We start from the raw sequence: 22,336 nt of genomic DNA on the forward strand, positions 1-22,336 counted from the left end.
GCTAATCCACATTTCACTATCTGTTTGAAGAGACTTGCTATACATCACCCAGCTAGAGATTTTCTGATCCAATGATAGCTGCACTATTTCAAGTCATCTCTTGATCTACAGTAATGCAATTATTTAAATAGCTTCAAAAATACAAAATACGTAGTAATTACTTTCTCTTGCATAAGAATTTTGCAAATTTCTTGAATAAGGCATTTTGAGGTGTCCTTAGTCTTTTGGGTGATGACTTACCTGTGGCTCACAGTAGTTTTTCAGTTTTAAAAACTCTGATGTTTCTTGGTCTGCTGGCCCTTTTGCTTTTAGCTACCACAGGATTCTGGAACTCTTAGAGCTCAGGCAGCCAGAAACTTAAGAGACACTTCCTTCAGCTTCCTCTCAGTACTAGAGAGGTGTGAAAACTTAGCTCCAAATCTGCTTCCTCTTGCTTCAGCCTGCTGGCGCTTAATTGGGTGCTTATCCTAACACCTTAGAACAGACTCTCTGTATTCAGCTTCTTTTCCAAACCATCATTTTACTTTTTCTCATAGTTTTTCCAACTTCTCAGAACTCTTCTGCAAATAAGGTCATGTGGATATTTTCTCTCTGTGACCTCACTCACCTTTCATTCAGAACAGAAACTGGTCAGTCTTCTATCACAGTTTCCTATCTTCAATGTCACTGGCAGACATGACTCCTGATCTTCTCCTCATCAATAGGCTAGTGCTAATTCTTGTTTTCTATTTTTTTAGCTGGCTAAATTTCTTCCTTATGTATGTTCCTAATGAAGCCATGTCTTTTTCTTCCTCTGTTTGAATATTTAGAATATATTGACAACAAGAAAAGCAACTTTTAAAAATGTATTGAAATATACAAATTATTTTTGTGTTCAGCTTTAACACTGACAATACAACATATATAGAAATTGAATATGCTCCAATCAAGTTGACCATCCAAAAAGAGATATTTCTGGCCTTTGATTCTAGGTTTCTTTGTATCATATTTTGAGATAATGTATAAGTTTGTAATGCCCCATCCTACATTATAAATATCACTTATTTACAACTGACTGATAAGCATAATGGATAATTGCCATAGTAGAAATAATTAACACCAACAAATATGTGAATGGGCTAATCTGTAAATACTAAAGAAGGTCTTAATTTGAAATCTTCAACCGGGAATATATTTGCATGACTGTTTTATGGTATTTTGTAACAGTAACTCATCCTGTATCTAATTTGCTAGAATTTTGGAGACTGATTTTAAAATATGAAAATAAATAAAAAAGAAAAAGAAAAGGCAAGGAGTTGGACTTGCATCTTCTGTTTATTACAAGGTTCACCAGGAGCCTGGGTTTCATTTATGTCACCATGAATTTATTTTACAAGTTTGGACTTGCAAAAATGTGCCAGAATTTGAATGCCTTACATATTTATTGAAACACTGAAATAATATGTAATGCAGTGACCTTTTAGGGTTCATTTTTATTGGTTAGTGTTATACCTTCATAGCTCCGTCAAATTGTAAACAAGTGAAAAAAACCTGAATATTTAAAGGTCAAGAAAGTTTAGTGACAAAATTTATACTTTTTTCTATGAATAAAAAGTACTTATAATTTATAAATTTACCTTTTAAACATATATTTAAGAATAGATATTTTTTAATTAACTCATAAATTATCAACTATTATTTTATTGATTGTGTTTTAAATAAGCCCTTAATCTTAATTGTGTTTACTGTTTTAAGAAAGCTCAATTTCTTCAATGACCATCTGTCACGGTATTATTTTAAAGATGAATGGCATTGTGTTTGCATACAGTTACAATAATAATGCTGTAAAATCCTCAAGGTTTAGGTTTTGATTATTATTCAACTTTGTTTCTCTGATTCTAGAATAAAGTGGCTTAATAAATAATAATTATTCAATAAAATTGAATTCTCAAAGGAAAGTATAAATAAACAATATAAATGAGCAGCCAAAGAAAGATAGCAGTATCCATGCAGTAAAACCTTGGCAGTCCTTAGAGTGGTCTTCCAAAATCATCAGCCCTCCTATCTCACTGTGGGTATAAAGGAAAAGAAAGTGCTCTTTGGTGTAGAATCATTTTCCGAGCTTTTAGTAAGGGGAACAAATATAACTGAAAAAAAATCAACACACAAACCTGGAGATTACAATGAATGCAGACAGTCAGGTCATACTATTCAAAAGGAGCACTTGTTGATAGGAAATGTTTAGAAGAAGCCCCTTTTACTTAAAATTACACAGGAATGAAGAAAATGACATTGCAAAAAGGAGAAAGTGTAGTAAGGAGCATTTTTGTTACAGAAGTTCAAGTGACAATGAGGAGTAGAAATTAGTTGTAGAAAACATCAACACTCTTGAGAGCTGAGAGTGGGGAAAGTGGAAAATTGAATGGTTCTTCAGAATGGGTATAAAATAGTCACCTGCATGTGGATAATATATAGATTTTGGAAAGTCTGACTTAGGGGTACACATAAAGGCTCCCCAGTATCTGCATGAATCGAGTGGAAGTTGGGTGATAAGGAAGAAAGACAAACTGCTACATTTCTCAGTACAACCCTGGGAGTGGGGGGGATGGTAAGGTAAAACATTGCAGGGATTCCTTTTTTAAGTGAAGGTACTTCATTTACAATTTTTAGGAAGAAAAGTAGCATAGTAGTGAAAGAGGACAGCAGGAATCATTTGGGATGGTGCGGTAGGCAGCTTCCCACATGGGTCCCTACTATCATCCATGCGCTGGTGAAGTCCACTTCTGTTAAGTGCGGAAGGCATCTAGTGACTTGCTTCTAATAAACAGAATACAGCAAAATAATGGAATGTCTCTTCTGTGATTAGGTTACAACAGGCTATGACTTAAGTCTTGCTAGCCTTCTTTCTCTCTTGCTGGCACTCTCTTCTGCCTCCTAGATTGCTTATTATATGAAAGAGAGCTGCTGTGGTGGGAGATGCTTTGTGGAGAGGCTCATGTGGCATGGAACCAGGAAAGTCCTCAAGTCCAACAACCCAGAAGGAACTAAATCCTGCCAACATCAGTCAGACTGAACTTGGAAATGAATCCTTCCCAGGAAAGAAATGACTATAGTTTTGTAAGAAAACCATACTCAGGGAACACAGTTAAGCCATACCCAGCTTCCTGATGAACAAAAACTGTGGGATGTGTCTTATTTTAAGTTGCTAAATTTGGGGAAAATTTGTCAAACAGCAATAGATCAACAATACAGATGGTTCAAGGTGGCAAAAATAAAGATGATAGAAAATAATTAAGGACCTATTGGAAAGAGATATGAAAGATCTGAATGGCAGTGGCAGTTGTGTGAATGATATGAAAGTAGGTGTGATGGGTTCTTGAAAACAAGGTCTTTGCAGGATGTACCAAATATTAAAGGGAACAGGAGAGAGTTCAATGACTTCAAAATTTTAATCCCAATTCAGGAGGGAAGCCATTAGCAGAATGTGATTATTCAAACATTGACTTAAATGTTTTTAAGCATCTATGTCATGTATGACATAATATATGTATTGGACACCCGAAGATAAACCAGAAGACTGACCATGCCCTGAAAATGATATAGTACGATGTACAATAATATGAACATATTTAGAATAGAAAATTTTATTCCATATGAGGCTGCTGGGAATGTCACGGACACACACTCAGCAGCCATCTCCTAGCCTTGCCTACCTCAAATCCCACCCACCCCCACCACCTCCTGCACACAGCATCCTCTTCTATTGTGCATGGATGTTTCCGTTTGTTTCTATTCCATGGCCCAGGGCAGACATTAGGTCTAATGAAAAGGCCTGATTCTACCTGAACACTGGAAACTGGAAACAAGCAACCCCAATTTATTATCAGGGCAGAAAATCTTAGTGATAGGACCCCTCCACCTGGGGTGGATAAATGTTCAGCACTCAAACAGCACAGATTTGCTCCTCATCCGGAAAATGGAGCCACCAACCGCAGATCCTGACCCAAGCAGTTGGCTGGAATACCAGCTGTGACGACATCTCTTCCACTCTCTGTTGGATGCTTTGTGCTGTGTCAGTAATAAAGCAGTCATTTGCTGAACGTTTCTGTTGTGCCTGAGCCTGTGTTCTCACGATGTACCATGAAACAACTTGCTCCACAGAGGCAACTGGGGAAGTGTATATGGGGAATTGCACATAGGGAAGGTGTTGGAATATACATTAGGGTCAGGACTTCTTGAACAAAAGATAACATGAGAAAAGGGGGAAAAACATTCATTGGTTATATACATAGAGGAATAAATAGTTTCACTAGATCCATGTATAGGCAAAGGATGAATAGGAAGTAACGTCTCACAAATGTCAGCCTAATAGTGCCATCTTATTCTGTAGGGAAATCACAAGACAATTAAAGGGCTATCTTGCACATAGTACAAATTATAAGTTTTTTTTTAAAGAAATGAATGAAATGATTAGTTGCTTTCTTTTTTAAATAAAGAAGTGATGAAGAAATATCTGGAATCTGTGAGATTTTTCTAGATCAGGGCTCAGCAAAGCATTGCCTGTGGGCTAAATCCAACCCGCATCTTCTTCATATAAATAAAGTTTTATTGGAACACATCAATGCTCATTCATTATTCCTAGTCTATGGCTACATAAAGATTATATTGACCTGAAAAACCAAAAAAAATTACCATCTGATCCTTTACAGGAAAATTTTGTGGACCTCTGGTCTAAATAATAAATGGATTTGAAGAAAGAATTGAAAATCCAATGAAAAAGAATAGGGGATAGAGTTCACCCCTGCTCCAAGGAACAGCTAGAGCAGGGCCAGAAAGGCAATTGAGATGGAGATTCCAGGGTGTAAGTGACCTGGTAGGGATGTCTGCACCACATAGGGAGGCCCTGGTTGTGAAAACTGAAGAACTGAGATACAAAGAACCAGAGACCGTCCAGCTGGTACAAACAACGTAACAAACCCCTTTCCAAAAGGAAGCCCAGCGCCCTCAGAAGTGTATGGACTGGGAGACAGGGACGAGGAAGTAAGCCAAGCCACGTTCCTTGAACATGCTACCCTCACCCACACAGCCTGCGATCTGAGACTCACCCCACCTGAACCATGTCACCCAGTCACCCTCTGGGTGCTCCACCCCAAGCATACCCACCCCTGCCCCAACCCAATTCAGCGCTCCTGTGCAAGCACAGTCTCGCCCTGCTCCTGAGACCCACCTGCCCCTCCCTGCCTCCTGCAGGTGGTTGCCAGTGCATAAAGGCTGCTTCATATCCAGGCTACACCTTCCCCCCAATCCATACAGTAGTAACCCCCCACCCCTAAGTCCCCTCGCGGAGCTCTATACCCATGTACATCAGTTTTGGCCCTCAGCGCAAGGCCCCCAATCACACCCTCCAGCTCTGGGCAAGCGCTGACCTGTGCAACTGAGCCACACCCACCCCCAGCCCCAGAGGCTGCAAACCCTGCCTGCTGCCCTTGAGCTGCACGCATGTGCACAGAAGGGCCCTGCCCCTAAGCCAGCACACACCAGGGCGCCACCTCCCAGTCCCATGCACCCCCCCCAGCCACAACCTCCCTGACACTGGGAGCCCATGCATTACTGCACTGACTTCTTGTGCACCATAACACACTGCCCCACAAACGTGCACTTTCACCCACCCTCTGGCACAAGTGCCCTGCTCTCATACCTGGCAGATGCTCACAGGTGAATTTGTGCTACATAGCCGCTGCCCTGCACATACATACACACCTGTTCCAACCCCCTCTACAACTGCACATATAGCTGCCCTCCATACCCGTGCATACCTGTGCCAAGGCACTGCCCACTAAGAAGTCACCACATCCCCAACCCCTGCGACCTGAACCTATCCCTACACACTCCTACATCTGCATCCAGGGGCCTCTGGACCCCTCCCCCGGCAGAAAGATACACTGACACCCTGGTCCAGTGCCCTGATCTCTGTGCCACCTACCCTAAACCCTAATACTCAAGACCTCAATGCTCCATGTGCAACCCACGTCCTACATGCACACCAGCCCCCATGCTTCAACACAGCCTCCCCATCCGCCTCCCACTGCTACTCTACCTCTGTGTTCCCCATGCCACACCCTGCTTCTGCACTCCAAGCTGCACCCCATACCCTCAGCCCCCCTCACTGCACCTCCACAACCCCACGACCAGCACCCCTGCTCACAGGCACCAGCATAACATCCCCAAACTGTGCCTATATCTGCACTGCAATACATCACTCAACTGCTGTGCCCTGCCCTGCACCCACATCCTGCTCCACATCCATCCCGCAAATACAACGCCTTACACTACTGAAAGATACCAGCTTTCAAAGTAAACCTATCAAGATATTTACAGGCCTCAAAGTCAGCAGAACATCACTAAGAATATCATGATGCAGACAATTATAACCCAGCCTAATGTCCAAATTAAAACACCAGAGGAGGCACAGATTTTAGAACAACTAAGCAAAAATGCTCATATAACTCTACTAAGTAAAATAAATGGGATGACTAATGATATAAAGGACATCAAGAAGACGCTATAGGAGCATAAAGAGGAATTTGAAAGAATAAATAGAATAGCAAATATCAAAAACATTCAAGATGCTGCAGACCAGATAAAAAAATATACTAGAGATACACAACAGCAGATTTGAAGAAGCAGAAGAAAGAATAAGTAAACTAGAGGACAAGACAACTGATTTTGAACATGCAAAACAGCAAAAGACCAAAAAAAGGTGGAAAATTTGAATTGGATCTCAGGAAAATGATGGACAAGACAAATCACACAAGTATAAAAACCACTGGTGATCCAGAAAGAGAAGAGAAGCGTAAAGGGCTAGGAAGATTAGTGGAGGATATAATGGGGAAAAACTTCCCAAACCCTTATAAAGGACATAAATGTACAAATCAAAGAAGCCCAACAAACTCCAAATAGAATAAATCCAAATAGGACTTCCCCAAGACACATACTAATCATTCTGTCAAATGTTGAAGAGATGCAGAAAATCCTGAAAGCAGCAAGAGAAAAACAATCTACTACATACAAGGGAAACCACATAAGAATAGTTCAGACTACTCAAGTGGCACTATGGATGCTAGAAGGCAGTGGTATAATATATTTAAGATCCTGAAACAGAAAGACTTCCAATCAAGAATGCTGTACCCAGCCAAACTTCCCTTCAAAACTGAGGGAGAGATTAAAATTTTCACAGACAAACAAATCCTGAAAGAATTTGATGACAAAAGCCCAGCCCTACAGGAAATACTAAAAAGATTTCTGCCAACTGAAAAAAAAAAAAAAGTCAGGAAAGGAAGGTCTGGAGGAGGGCACAGAACTGAAGGGTGTCAGCAAGAGTAACTTAAAGAATAAAAAAGAGAAAGAGGGAAAAGAATATATAAATCTGACAAATAAAACCCAAAAGATAAGATGGTGGATTCAAGGAATGCCTTTCTGAAATAATTTTGAATGTTAATAGACTAAACTAACCAATTTAAAGATTGGCAGAATGGATTAAGAAATGTAATTGAGCTATACGCTACTTACAAGAGACTCATTTTAGAACCAAGGATACAAATAGATTGAAAATAAAAGGATGAATAAAGATGTTCCATGCAAGCAGTAACCAAAACAAACAAAAAAAAAAAAAAAAATGCAGGAGTTAGCAAGAGCTGTACTAATATTGGACCAAATAGACATCAAATATAAAGACATCATAAGGACAAAAAAGGACACTATATATTAATAAAAAGGACAGTTCACCAAGAAGAAATAATCATAAATGTTTTTGCTCCCAATCAAGGAGCTCCAAAGTACATGAGACAGACAGTGGCAAAGCTGAACGGAGTAAAACACATTTCAACAATAATAGTAGGAGACTTCAATACACCACTCTCCCATATAGACAGAACAACCAGACAGAGGACCAACAAGGAAACAGAGAACTTAAACAACTTGATAAATGAATTAGACCTAACAGACTTATGTAGGTCATTAAACTCCAAAACACCAGGATATACATTCTTCTCTAGAGCTCATGGAATATTCTTCAGAATAGATCATATGCTGGGGCACAAAACAGGTATTTATAAATTTAAAAACACTGCAATTATTCAAAGCACTTTCTCTGATTACAATAGAATGAAGCTGGATATCAATACCAAAGAATGAGAACTTTCACATATATATGGATATTAAATAACAGACTCTTAAATGACTAGTGGGTCAAAGAAGAAATTGCTAAAGAAATCAGCATTTATCTGGAGATTAATGAAAATGAGAATACAATATATTAGAACTTATGAGATGTGGTAAAGGTTGTGCTGAGAAGGAAATTTATTGCCCTAAATGCCTATATTAAAAAACAAAGACAGAGCAAAAATTGAGAACTTAAACTGCTGAATGGAGGAACTTGAGAAAGAACAGCAAACTAGCCCCAAAGCAAATAGGAGAAGAGAAATAACAAAGATTAAGGCAGAGGTAAATGAATGGGTGAATAAAAGAACAGAAAGAATCAATAAAACCAAAAGTTGATTCTCTGAGAAAACTGATAAAATCAATGGGCCACTAGCAAGACTGAAAATGAAAAACAGGATGTAAATAAACAATATCAGAAATGAGAAGGGGGCATTACCACAGACCCTGAAGAAATAAATCATAAGACAATGCTATGAAAAACTATATGTCAACAAACCAGACAACAAATGGACAAATTCCTGGAAGCATACAAACAAGCTACCCTGACTCAGGAAGAAACAGAAGATCTCAACAAACCAATTACAAGTAAAGAGATTTATTCAGTCATCAAAAATATTCATACTAAAAAAAGCCCTGGGCCTGATGGCTTCACAGGGGAATTTTATCAAACATTCCAAAAAGAACTAACACCAATCCTGATTAAACCTTTCCAAAATATTGAGGAAAAGGAACTCTATCTAACTCATTTTATGAAGCTAACATCATTTTAATTCCAAAACCAAGTAAAGATTCTATAAGAAAGGAAAACTACAGGTCAATCTCTCTAATGAACATAGATACAAAAATTCTCAACAAAATACTGGCAAATCGAATCCAACAACACAGTAAAAGAATTATACGCCATGATCAGGAATGCAAGGATGGCTCAACACAAGAAAATAAGTTAATATAATATAGCACACCAATAAATTGAAAGGGAAAAATCACATGATCATTTTGATTGATGTTGAAAAAGCATTTGACAAAATTCAACATCCTTTTCTGATAAAGACACTTCAAAAGATAGAAATCAAAGGTAACTTCCTCAATATGATAAAGGACATATATGAAGACTGATAGCCAGCATTGTACTCAATGGAGAGAGACTGAAAGCTTTCCACCTAAGATCAGGAATGAGACACGGATGCCCTCTGTCACCACTATTATTCCACATTTTAGTAGAAGTTCTAGCTAGAGCAATCAGGGAGTAAAAAGAAATAAAAGGCATCCAAATTGGAAAAGAGGGGGTAAATATTTCATTGTTTGCAGATGATGATACTATACATGGAAAAACCTGAGAAATCTACAACAAAATTAATGAAGTAGTAAACAAATTCAGCAAGGTGGTGGGATATGCAATTAATGTGCAAAAATCAGTCACATTTCTATGCACAAGCAATGACCTAACTGAGAAGTCAGTTAAGGAGAAAAATCCATTCAAACTACCAAATAAAATAATCAAGTACCTAGGAAAGAACTTAACTTAGGATGTAAAAGGCTTGTACACAGAAACCCACATAACATTGCTAAAAGAAATCAAAGGAGATCTAAATAGGTGGAAAGACATTCTCTGCTCATGGATAAGAAGGCTAAATATAGTTAAGATGTCAATTCTCCCCAAATTGATCTATAGATTCAACAAGTGCCAATCAAAATTCCAAGAACCTACTTTGAAGACCTGGAAAAGCTAGTTACCAAATTCATCTGGAAGGAAAAGAGACCCCAAATAGTTAAAAGCATCCTACCAAAGAAGATTAACACTTCCTGATTTTAAAACTTATTATAAAGCCACAGTGGTTAAAACAGCATGGCACTGGCACAAAGATAGAAGTATTGACCAATGGAATCTAATTGAGAGTGCAGAAATAGACTACAAATTTATGGTTAATTGATTTTTAACAAGGCCCTCAAATCCACTAAACTGGGACAAAAAAAAAGTATTTTCAATAAATGGGCATGAGAGGACTGGATATCAATAGTCAAAGAATGAAGAGGACTCTTTCCTTATACCGTTTACCAAAATTAATTCAAATTGAACCAAATACCTAAATATAAGAACTAGTACTATAAAACTTCTAGAAAAGAAACCTTTAATACCTAGAAATAGGAGGTAGTTTCCTAAACTTTACACCCAAAGCAGAAGCACAAAAGAAAAAATAGATTAATGGGAACTACTCAAAATCAAATGTTTCTGCACCTCAAAAGACTTTGTCTAAAAGGTGAAGAGGCAGCCAACTCAATGGGAACCACACATCAGACAAAGATTTGATATTCTGTATACATAAAGAAATCATACGACTCACAACAATAAAAGAACAAATAACCCAATTATAAAATGAGCTAAAGATATGAATAAACATTTTTCTGAACAACAAAAAAAATGGCTCAAAAGCACATGAAGAGATGCTCATTTTCATAAACTATAAGGGAAATAGATATCAAGACTACAATGAGATACCACCTCACATCTATAAGAATGGTTGCTATTAAACAAACAAGAAACTACAAATGTTAGACATGATGTGGAGAAATTGGGGCACTTATGCACTGTTGTTGGGAATATATAATGGTAGAGCCACTATGGGATATTCAACTAAATATTGAGTTTCCCTATCACCTGGCAATAGCACTACTCAGTATATACCCAGAAGAGCTGAAAGCAGTGACTCAAGCTGACATTTACACACCGATGTTAATAGCAACATTCACAATTGCCAAAAGATGGACACAATCTAAGTGACCATCGATAGACAGATGGATTAACAAAATGTTGTATATACATATGATGGAGTATTATATAGCCGTAAGATGAAATGATGTCCTGAAGTACATGATGAGATGGATGAGCCTTGAGGACAGAATGCTGAGTGAAATAAACTGGACACAAAAGGATAGGTACAGTATGACTCCACTTTTATGACCATGATAAAGGTAAAATTGGAGGCTTACAGTACAGAATATAGGGGACTTAGAGATACATAGAAGCTAGAGATGGGTGAAAGATTAGTTAATGAGGCTGAACTCAAATGTAAGGGAATAGGTCGAAGTGAAGGCAGTTCACTAGTGGGTCTGTAAGTAAAAATACCATATTGAAGGTGAACATGATTGAAAGGTGTTGTATAGACCTATGTGTCCCACTGATTAGCATAACATATATAAATAAATTCTGGAATGAACTACTTCAAATGTATGATTTTTGTACAAAGAGTGTTTAAGTTCAGGATATAGGGGGAAACTGCTATTGCATGTTATGGGCTATGTTTCACAAGAAAACATCAGCAGTACCACAACAACACCAGAGGTAAATATGGGGGGAGGCAGGACAAGAGTTAAGGGAAAGTTTGGTTTGGTGAGGGTGTGTTTATTGATTATCTTTCTTTGGGGAACAATGAAATACCTGAAACTGAGTGTTGATGGACTGTGTACTTTGGGCATTATACATGATGCCTGATGAATGCAAGTAGCTGAAGGATACACTGACTGAGACATAGATTGGTGAACGATGGTGTGCACATGCGATCAAATATTGTGCTGCTACAGTAAGGAACAAAGTTGTGAAGCATGCAACATTGTAAATGAATTTGTGGGACAGTAGGTGAGGCAAAAAAAAAAAAAAAAAACAGAAACAGAAGAGCAATTATGGTATGCTCTCTGTAGAAAATGCTTATAAGAAAACAGGTGCCTAGATTGTAAGCCTTTATAGCAATCGCATTTAGCCTAGAAGTGTAATTATCATCTCTGAATTTTGAGAGGCTGTTTTAAATATGTATAACCTGGTATTTAGAGATAAGAATTAAGCCAATCAGATCAGGATTTAGGTAATTCAGAACACAGGGGTGAGGAAGACATTTTCTACATTTAAAACCTCATCTACTCTTTGAGACCAAAGGAAGAAAGGTTTATTTTGTTCAGAACCTAAGTTTTCTGTAGCACATAATCTAACGCAACCTGTCTGGATAGCTCATTTAAACTATTGAAACCCAGGGAGCCCAGAATCCTTTAATCCTTTACAGCTTAATGTAATACTTGGATACATCATAGAATATATTAAACAGATAATCAAAAAGTATTGGCAAAGTCCCTTGAGGGATGGGAGAAAAAAATATAAAACTAAACTTTACCACTGGGGAACCCCCTGGCACTGTCAAACATTAGGAACAACTAAATCAATAGGCCAAGCCCTTGATCTTGAGGTTTGGTCTTGTGAAACTTATGTATGTAGCTGAGAAGCTTAGCCTACCTCTAGGTATGCCTAAGAGTTACTTCTGGAAGACCTCTTTTGTTGCTCAGATGTGGCCTCATCTCTTTAAGCCCAACACTGCAAGTGAAATCATTGCCCTACCCCCTACATGGGACATGACATCCAGAGATGAAAATCTCTCTGGCAGCATGGGACATGACTCCCAGGGATGAGTCTGGCCCTGGCACTGTGCAATCAATAATGCCATCCTGACCAAAAGGTGGAAAAGAAGTATAACAAATAAGGTGTCTGTGGCTAAGAGAATTCAAATAGAGTTGAGAGCACTGGAGTTCACCCTGGATATCCAGATGGAATGGGATAGTTCCTTCTCCCTACCCCATATTATTGACAGTCCTTTCCAACATCAAAGAGTTAGAATGGGCATAGCCCAAATACCCTTAAAGAGTGGGAAAAAGAACAAAGGAGAAGGTGGAGTTATACAGAAAAGGTTGGATTTAACAGTGAGTTTGATTGCTGAAACATTATATTGATATATTTTTTAGTTTCCAGCATCTTAGATCAGGTAGAAGTAAAACCTAAAATTGTGGGGTTGTAACCCATACCAAATTCTGAAATCTGTTCTACAACTAATTGCTGAGCTGTGTTTGAAGCTTATTGCTTTACTGTATATATATTATTTTTCACCATAAAGAAAAAAAGTCACTTATGATGATAAAAACTATATATATTCCTTCTAGCCTCCAATGTTCTGGAGCAGCTATTAGGAAAAGTCTGAAATGATGGTATGGTAGCCCACCATAAACTCTGGGATCTGTCCTGTAGCTACTTGTTAAAGAGTGCTTTGAAAACTATTCCTTTTTTCTTTCTCTGCTTTGTATATAGGTTATATTATACAATTAGAAAAAGTTTAAAAAAAAAACAGAATACGGGGTGTAGTACTCTAACCAGTAGAGTACTAATGATAGAACTGGAAAGGAGGAGTCTGCATATGTGAATTCAGGGTCGCAAAGGAGGAGGAGCCAGCTGTGATGGCTGGATGACCGTGAATTAAAATCTCCTCCCTTTATATTTAAGTGTAGATTTGGAGAGATAAGTAATTTTTCCACTTGACTATTAGGTAAAGTACATTAATCAGCCAGTCAGTATTTTTTTTTCATTTTTCTTTTTTTCACCCTTACGTTTAAATGGTATCAGCAGCTCGGAGGAAATAACTGTATTAATTGAGAAAGGATTATGATGGAAGAAGTGTTTATTTACTTCTAGGAACAGCTGAACAGTGATATGACACTGACTTGGAAGAGACAGGAAAGCATGCACTAAGAACAGCATTAAAAAAAAAAAAAAAGACAGTTTGTACCAAAAGAAAACATTAGTTGTCAGGCTGCCTCTCACACATATACCTAAGAATACCAATACCCAATTTTAAAATGAAAATATTAGCTTTTATAGTATGAAATAAAGTTATATGGGGTTAAAAAAGTGATTTTATTTTAATTGTCAGGATCGTTTTGCTATTTAAATTCTCTATTAACTAGAACAAGTTTCAAGAATCAGAAATATACACATAATGGTGCTCAAGTTACAGGAGATTAAAGATGAATGTTCTTGAATCAGCAGAACAAAGCAGTCCAACACTACATATAGGCATGGAAAAACAGACGTAACTAAGTAAGTGCAGATACTGGTAGACGGATACTGGCAAACTATCAAGCACTGATAAAATCACCAAGATGGAAGTTTAAAATGGAAAGGTATGAGGTTTTTATCAAACCAGAGAAGGTTTTTTGTATCACTTGAAATTTTAAAATAGAATGATTTTTTAATGTAATAATAAAAGCTATTTTTATATTTCTTCAAGTGGCAAAACACAAATCTACCTGGAGGGCAATGCAGAGCACTAACTTGGGGAATATCCACTAGGACAGCAAATTAATTAGCTAATTTGAATCTCCATCCAAATTACTCTTGGGCGTAACAAGACAAAATTCTGGAAGTTCTAAGGTCTTCATTTCCTTGCTTCTTGTGATGCCTTCTTCACTATTTCAGTTATTGAGAACATGTTTCTGAGATCACTCTTCTCCAGTAATATTCTTTAAACACCTTCCAAACATCAACTCATTCATTTCTTCCTTAGTTTCCCCTATTTCCTCTGGGTCTTTTGATAATAAATGCTGATATGCCTGTGTGCCATTCACGCCAGTGTGGTTCCCAGGTGTTTTAGTTTGCTAATGCCACCAGAATGCAATATACCGGAAATGAACTGCCTTTTTATAAAGGGAATTTATTGGGTTAGAAATTTACAGTTCTAAAAAATTTTTAAAAAATAAATTTACTCTTCTTCAGAGGAAAGGCAGATAGCTTTCATCTGAGTTCTTCTGTCATATGGGAAGGTACAAGGTGATACCTGCTGGCCTTCTCTCCCAGCTTCTGGGTTCAAATGGCTTTCACCCCAGGCAGGTCCTTTTTGCATCTCAAAATGTCTGAGTTCGAGCTACTGAGCTATCTTGTGACTCTTACTTTTAAGCCTCCAGTGAATTAATCTAAATGTGACTCACTGTGGAAAGGACTCCCCTTAGCCATCCACAGATGTAATCAGGCATAGATGAATTTCACATGCTGATGAGTTAAATCTGCAATAACATAACAACTGGGCACCAAGTATTGGCCAAGAAATACCTGAACCTAACTACTACACCAGGATTTGTTTATTTGTTGTTTCCTCCTCCTTTAATCTGAGGTCTATAAATCAAAGTAAATTACTCTCTCAGCACCACTTACAGAGGGCAATTTGCAATAATAGTCCTGATACTTTTACCAGCTACACCTGTGCTACTATACAGCTCTCTCCAGGGACCCCTCTGGCATTCATATGTCACACATTCAAGTTATATTAGGCCAGCTGACCTAAAAATAGTATATATTGTCACATTCTAAGCTTAGTCCTCAACATGTGTTGTTTGAAATCTACTGTCTCCTCCTTGCTCTTACTGAGGCAGTAGGAATCTCAATATGTTTCCCACAATGTTCATTATAATAACAAGAAATTTATATTTTTATGTCTGTGCCAGACAGTTCAGAGTCTCATTTGCAAAACCTCTTTCTGGAATAGCCATCTTAAGTCCTTATTGGACCAATTCCAGCCATTTTTTTAATTGAAGAAGCAGTATTATGTAGCTCATTGCTTTCCAAATTAAACAAGCAAACTATGATTAAATTATTTTATATTTTACAGTCATTTTTGGAGTATTTCTTCTGTGAAGATTGTATGAAATGCATAATTTTATAAAGATTAGGATGCTTTGGGGAAAAATGTTAAAAGAAAGAGTATGTGATTAAAAATAAAATATAATAAGAAAGTGAGTGTGATGTAGGTTGTATAGGGAATAATAAGCCAACAGAAGTGATGTAATAACTCAAAGTTATAAAAAAATTACAAATTTATAATTTTAAATATAGAGGGTTAAGGCAACAAGAAAATCTAGAAAAACTATAATTTATAGCGTGGCTAAACCTTCCAATGAGAGCTCGGAGTTACCAATGTTATTTTCCTGGTTGTGGGTATAGGCTGAGAATTGGGCCTTGCCCAGATTTATCCTAATGTAAGATATGTACTGGAATACCTAGACTGATTTTCCCCATGACACATTTGCTTTCTAATGCTTTATGTGAGGCTGAAGGACTAGCCAGAATGAAATCTTCCAGGATCTCACAGTGATTGGGAGGTAAAATCATTGAAAAGTAGAGGGCCTGCCTCAAACACATGGCAAATCTCCCTCAAGATATTTTTCAGTTTTTAATGTTACATAAAGTGAGGAACTAAAAATTTATCTGAAAGTTAGAACTTAATCTTTAGCAAAATTTCAAGGCCATGGAGAAATAGACTCCTCTAACTCTCAATCAAAAGCCCAGGAAAACCATACTTGAGAACCGGAGAATGAAACAAAGGTGACGGAATCTTATTAAAACCACAACTCCATCCTTACCATTCCAAATTCTAGTTGGACTGATATGGGCTTACTTCTTACCCTATCTGCCTAACAAAGAAAAATGCAAATGCATTCTGTTGAGTGAAACTTACACCCTCTGAAAGACTTCACAATTGTTTTATACAGAATGTCCAACATAAAACAAAAATGCCCTTACATGTGGAATGATAAAAATGGGACTATAATCAATAACAAAAACAATAGACAGATGTGCCAGTTTGAAATTGTTGTGTACCCAAGAAAACCCATGTTCTTTAATCCTCATTCAATATTTTTTTATGATTTGTCATTACGTTTATTTTATACAATGATCTTTTAGATCTTATAGAAAGTAAAAAGTGAGGTTAAAAACTAAAAATTCAAAAATATGGAATGCTTCACAAATTTGTGTGTTATCCTTGCGCAGGGGCCATGCTAATCTTCTCTGTATCGTTCAATTTTAGTGTATGTGCTACCGAAGCGAGCACATTATCCTCATTCAATATTGTTGGGGGGATCTTTTTGGTTCATTGTTTCCTTGGAAATGTGACCTACCCAATTGTGGGTGGGAACATTTGGTTAGGTGGCTTCTATGGAGATGTGTCTCCATCCATTCAAGGTGGGTCATTTACTGGAGTCCTTTAAGATGGAACCTTTTGAAAAAAGCCTCAGAGCTGACAACAAGAGAGACCTTTGAAGATGTAGGAAGGACACACTCCTGAGGAACATTTTGAAATGAGAAGCCAAGAGAGAAAGCTAGTAGATGTCACCACATGCCTTCCCAGCTGACAGAGAAATCCTGAACATCATTGGCCATTTTCTGATTCAAGGTATCTTTTCCTGGATGCCTTAGTTTGACATTTTATGGCCTTAGAATTGTAAACTTGCAACTTAATAAATTCCCTTTTAAAGAGCCATTCCATTTCTGATATACTGTATTCCGGCAACATCTAACAAACCAAAACAGTGAGATCCACAGATGATACAGGCCTGAATTTAGCAGGAAAAAATTAGAATAACAATTATTTATATGATAAAATAAAGGAAAAGACAGATGGAGTAAAAAGATGAAGATCTCAGCAAAGAATTTGCGTCTATATTTAAAAATCATATCGAAATTCTAAAACTGAGAAGCACAATAAATGAACTTGTACTGAATAGTGTTTACATCAAAATAGACAACAGTGGGTGGTGCAATGGTGGCTCAATGGCAGGATTCTTTCCTGCCATGCCAGAAGCCCAGGTTCATTGCCCAGAGCCTGCCCATGCAAAAAACAAAATAAAATAGATGACAGTGAAAGACAAATAAGTGAACCTAAAAACAGATTGATAGAAATAATTCAAACTAAAGCACAAGGGAAAAGGCTGGATAAAGAAGAGCAAGCATAAGAAACGTGGGGGATCATAGTCAAAATGTGTAAGACGTAAAATTAGAAACTAAGGAAGCGAAGTGAGAGAGCATGGGAAGGAAGCAATACTTAAGAAGCAATTCATCAAAAATTTCGTGAAACTGATAAAGAACAGCAATCCAGTCTCAAGAAGGTCAACAAAACCTAAGCAGCCTAAAACAAAGAAAAACATATATAGGCACATCATAATCAAACTACTGAATCAAGCCAAACAGAATGTCTTAAAGGCAGTCAAAAGAACAAAAATAAGACCTTTCAATAAAGCTATAGAAACTGAAGTCAGTCTTCATTTGTGAAGTCAAGAATGACATCTTTAGAGTGCTGAGGGGAAAATTATGTCAATCTAAAATTCTATAGCCTATGAAAATACACATAAAGTGGAGCATAATAGATGTATATTTAGACAAGAAAAAGTTGGGGGAATGTTTGACTAGTAAACCTCAATTACAAGAAATGCTAAAGGAAGTTTCTCAGGCTAAGGAAAGATTATTCCACCTAGAAACTTGTAGCTGCAAGAAGCAATGAAGTTCACTGGACAGAAAAAAAAAAGAAAAACCTAAATATATTGGCATAAGAAGAAAGAAAATACCAGATTGAGCACTGCATCTATTATAGAAATCAAATATATAATTAACACATTTTCCTACAAAGAAGAGTCCAAGCCCAGATGGATTCTCTTGTGAATTCTTCCAAACCTTTAAGGAGTAAGTAATACTCGTCCCATACAAGCACTTTCAGGAAATAGACAAAAATACCAAAAAAAAATCTAGAGGAAAAAGGAATGGGATTGAAATGAATACCAAGTAGGTGTGCAATAAGCTTTGATGGTGAAATGCCTGTTTCTAAATCAAATGTTAGATTGGCTTTTACCATATTTAGGCTCAGTAAGATAATACTGATTGTCAAGGTCACACATCTAAAAAAGATAATGAGAGAATTTGGCTTAAAACTCTAGTTTAATCCCCACCTGTGGCCCTTCTCCCCCTCCCCTGCTAAAGGTAACTAAGGCCTCAACTTTCACACTTCTTTTTCTCAAATTACTTCTAGAGTTATTTAGCAAAATTACATCCTTAATTCCAAATTTGTCATTTCTTTGTCTAGAATATAAAATTTACCTAAAGAATTGTAGACTAAAGGAATTTCATTGCAAAGATGAAAATCAGAAAAACATTTGTGAAGATACTCCTCTCATTACCATCTGCCGTACACAAGGGTTTCATAGTAAATAGGATCCGAATGAGAAAGTAAACCTTTAATAGACTGGGAAATATTAGGGTAATCTTTCCTAGAATACACTCTTAATAGGACATTTGAGAATGAATTCTGCACAGCTGGTCAATGAAGGAAATATAGATCAGTTGCCAAAACAAGGTTTAAAATAAATGCAAATTTTTACAATTATTTCTCAAAGGCAATAGAAATTTTGGTGAATTAAATAAAAAGCCTTTCTAAGCTGAGTCCTTACATTGATCATGCATTATAATTAAAATCTTCTTTCCTTCTTTCCTTCCATCTACCTTCTTTATTTTTCTTTCTTTTTTAATGTCTTTCTTTCTGTGGCTTCAGTCTCATACAGATAAATTGTTCAAGGGCAATGTTTACAATATAAGACATTTGAATAACATATATCTTGAAATCCTGTTCAAAATATTTTGGGATAATAAAAAGAAATAACAAGGAAAAATATAAACTAATCATAGAAAATGCTAGTTCCCCATAATCCCATATAAACATTATATGGTCTTGCTGTCACTGGTGGTAACTGAGATGCTACTATTGCCAGTTCTGTTCTTTATGATTGTACAAGGCAAGGCAAAATTTAGCAGATGAAATGGGGGAAAAACTCTTAACTTGGAAACAGATGTAAAAATTAATCTATCTGCATTTTAAAGGAATATTGTTACATATCGTATTTTTAAGCACATTCATTAACTAGGTAATGCATGTAAAAATTTAAACTACCAGTATAGTGCGTCCTGATTCTGTGCTCTAGAGTATAGATAATAGCAGTCTGATTGACCAAATTATAATGAGATGTCTGGAATCAGTTGATCCATCCATGTTTTGGAATACTTTCATTTATTTTCTTCAGAGACAGCAGATGTTCGGCTTCATGCTATCCTTGATTTTGAAAGTTAGGTTTCTGAACCCTGTAAAGTCAGGATGTAGATCTGGGATAACTAGGTGAGGACCAGGTGTGTACTCAGAAGCAAATCAGTAGGACCCTTGCTTGCTATGACACCCATACCAGGCAGAGGCAGTTTCCTGAATCAGTCCAAACCATAAGTAACTGTAATTTAAGGTAAATATGTACTCTTGTCTGTATTACCTTAGCAAATATTTAGATATTCTCCATGGATATGTAGACCTAGGTTAAGGCATGCTGTCTATTGACATATTAAATAAAAATGACTCCTTCATGATAAACCACACATCAATAATATAAATTTAATTTGCACCTAAGTAATTTAAAATGATGAAATTATTCCCTATTTGATTATTGTTGCTTAGAATGCAAGCAAGCCTGAATCAGCTATAAATCTGCAATTGTAATTGTTTCTCCTCCACTGTATTTGTGTGTAGGTATATGTATATGTGATTTTGTGTCTGTCTGTGTGTGTGTGTGCAATATAGAATGAGAGATAATGATTTATAAAATTAGTAAATTCCCTTGGAACTTGAGAAAATTGCACTGAGAAAATAAATCTCAGTTTTTCTTTTATTTTGAGAAGTCTAATTTTTATGCATCATGCCCTATATAATAAAGTGGTTAGTGCTAAGGAATTTGCATCACACATCTACTTATTCTATTACACGTGTTATAGGAAATTGATTTACTTATAGCTTCCTTTTTCTTTCTCCCCTTCCTCTCCCATTCTCCTGTTGCAGGGTCATAACACACCAGCATGAACAGAATATCCTTGTTTCCTCCCCTACTGCTGTTATGAATCCTGTCTACCTTTCCAGTTAACTTAGCATGGCTAGTTTGATAGAAGATTCTGACATTATCTCTGATGCAATCTTGTAAGAGAGATTTCCTACCTTCTCACAGTTCTTTCCAGGTCTTTGGAGTTTTTCTCACAAAGGAGTTTCACACAGGTCAATCGAAAATTGGTAAGATTTGACAAGCCCACTTCCTCTTTTGATCCTATGTTTTTTTTCTGAGATTTATCTGAGGTTATATTGCTTCCCTATTTCCATTTTATTCCTGCCCTTATTCATTAGCTTTTCATTTTAACACTCATATGTGCTCTAAATTAGAGATGGGACTGAGACAATAATTTATGTTTATTAATAAACTTAGTCACTTTTGGTGTAATGACTCAGAAGATGCAACTGGTCAACTTTTGAGTTGAAGGTAATGATCAGACACGATGGAAGGGAGATAGACAGCTTTTTCTTAGAGGAACAAGAACAAATGACTTCTGTGAAATAATTGAAGCCAGAAAATGAATGGAGTAAGTCTTTTCTAAGTTCAGTATTCTATTTACAAAATCACAAGACTCTTATAAATTGCCAGACTGCATTGCATTAACAAAATGCCAGTGGAGCAGTGACCTTTCAAATTACTGGCATAGCAAAAGCCAAGATCAGAAAGCTCAAACTTAAAACAAACACTGACAAGAAATCTACAGAAACGACTTCTGTGTCTGGTCACCATAACATAACATGACATGTTGTAAACTATGTTTGGCTTTTTAGGTAGAATGGTTTAGCTGTGTTTTGAAAATATAATTCTGGAAATTTGTGATATTTGGGTCATATGTGCAAAATATATTCTAAATTTTAGAGACAAGAAATAGAAAATTTGTATTAAGAAATTGTAAAGAATGATGGCAACAGTGTTGATGAAATAGTGGAAAATGAGGTGCAGTGGTATGGGGTGTGGCTAGGAGTGAAATCGGAAGATTGGAAAAACGGATGTCAAGTTCTAAAGAAAATAATGAGTGTTCTCTATAAAGAGTGTGTTTAAAAGGTTCCACTTGAAATACATTATAGAGATAAATTTAAAAATAGATCATGTGGAATTTTGAACCAGATGTCCAATTTTAAAATGTTCTGAGCTTCTGTTGCTTTCCTATTTCCCATATATTTCTTTATATTTTCACTTAGACTATAAAAAAATGCAGATACAATCTACTTTATAACAAAATTAAATTTATGTATGTATGTGTATATAAGTACAGATACATATACACAGAGAGGAAGAGAGAGATTTTCCAGTCTGTGCTTAAAATGTATTTACAGAGTTGTTTTATCAGTGATGAAATGAAGAGTATAATTTTTCTATGCCTTCAGTTTTCTGGTTTGAGACTTTTCAGCCAACTTTCTAATTTTCACCTACAAATTATCATCACCAGTATGAATTCTTTAAAAAGTAGGTTTTACCATGTTACAATTTGAATAGATGATTAGAGGTATGTATTTTTAAATGTAGTTTTTACTTCTTATGTATTTGAGTAAATGGTTGTAAGAGTGAGGAAGACCTATTTTAACGACATATTATTACGTATAGTATTTTA

The 22,336-nt window shown here is 36.5% G+C and overlaps 1 protein-coding gene and 1 non-coding gene across 2 annotated transcripts in view; one reads left to right on the top strand and one right to left on the bottom strand.

Moving 5' to 3' along the window:
* GPC5 (glypican 5) overlaps nt 1-22,336 on the top strand; it is an 860,649-nt gene that overhangs the window by 831,001 nt on the left and 7,312 nt on the right. The window lies entirely within an intron of this gene.
* Nucleotides 16,787-16,892, bottom strand: LOC143681795 (U6 spliceosomal RNA). Its single transcript, XR_013174854.1, has one exon. It is a non-coding gene; the product is annotated as a U6 spliceosomal RNA (small nuclear RNA).

The sequence above is a fragment of the Tamandua tetradactyla genome, chromosome 4 (assembly GCF_023851605.1).
Source record: "Tamandua tetradactyla isolate mTamTet1 chromosome 4, mTamTet1.pri, whole genome shotgun sequence".
NCBI classification, from domain to species: domain Eukaryota; kingdom Metazoa; phylum Chordata; class Mammalia; order Pilosa; family Myrmecophagidae; genus Tamandua; species Tamandua tetradactyla.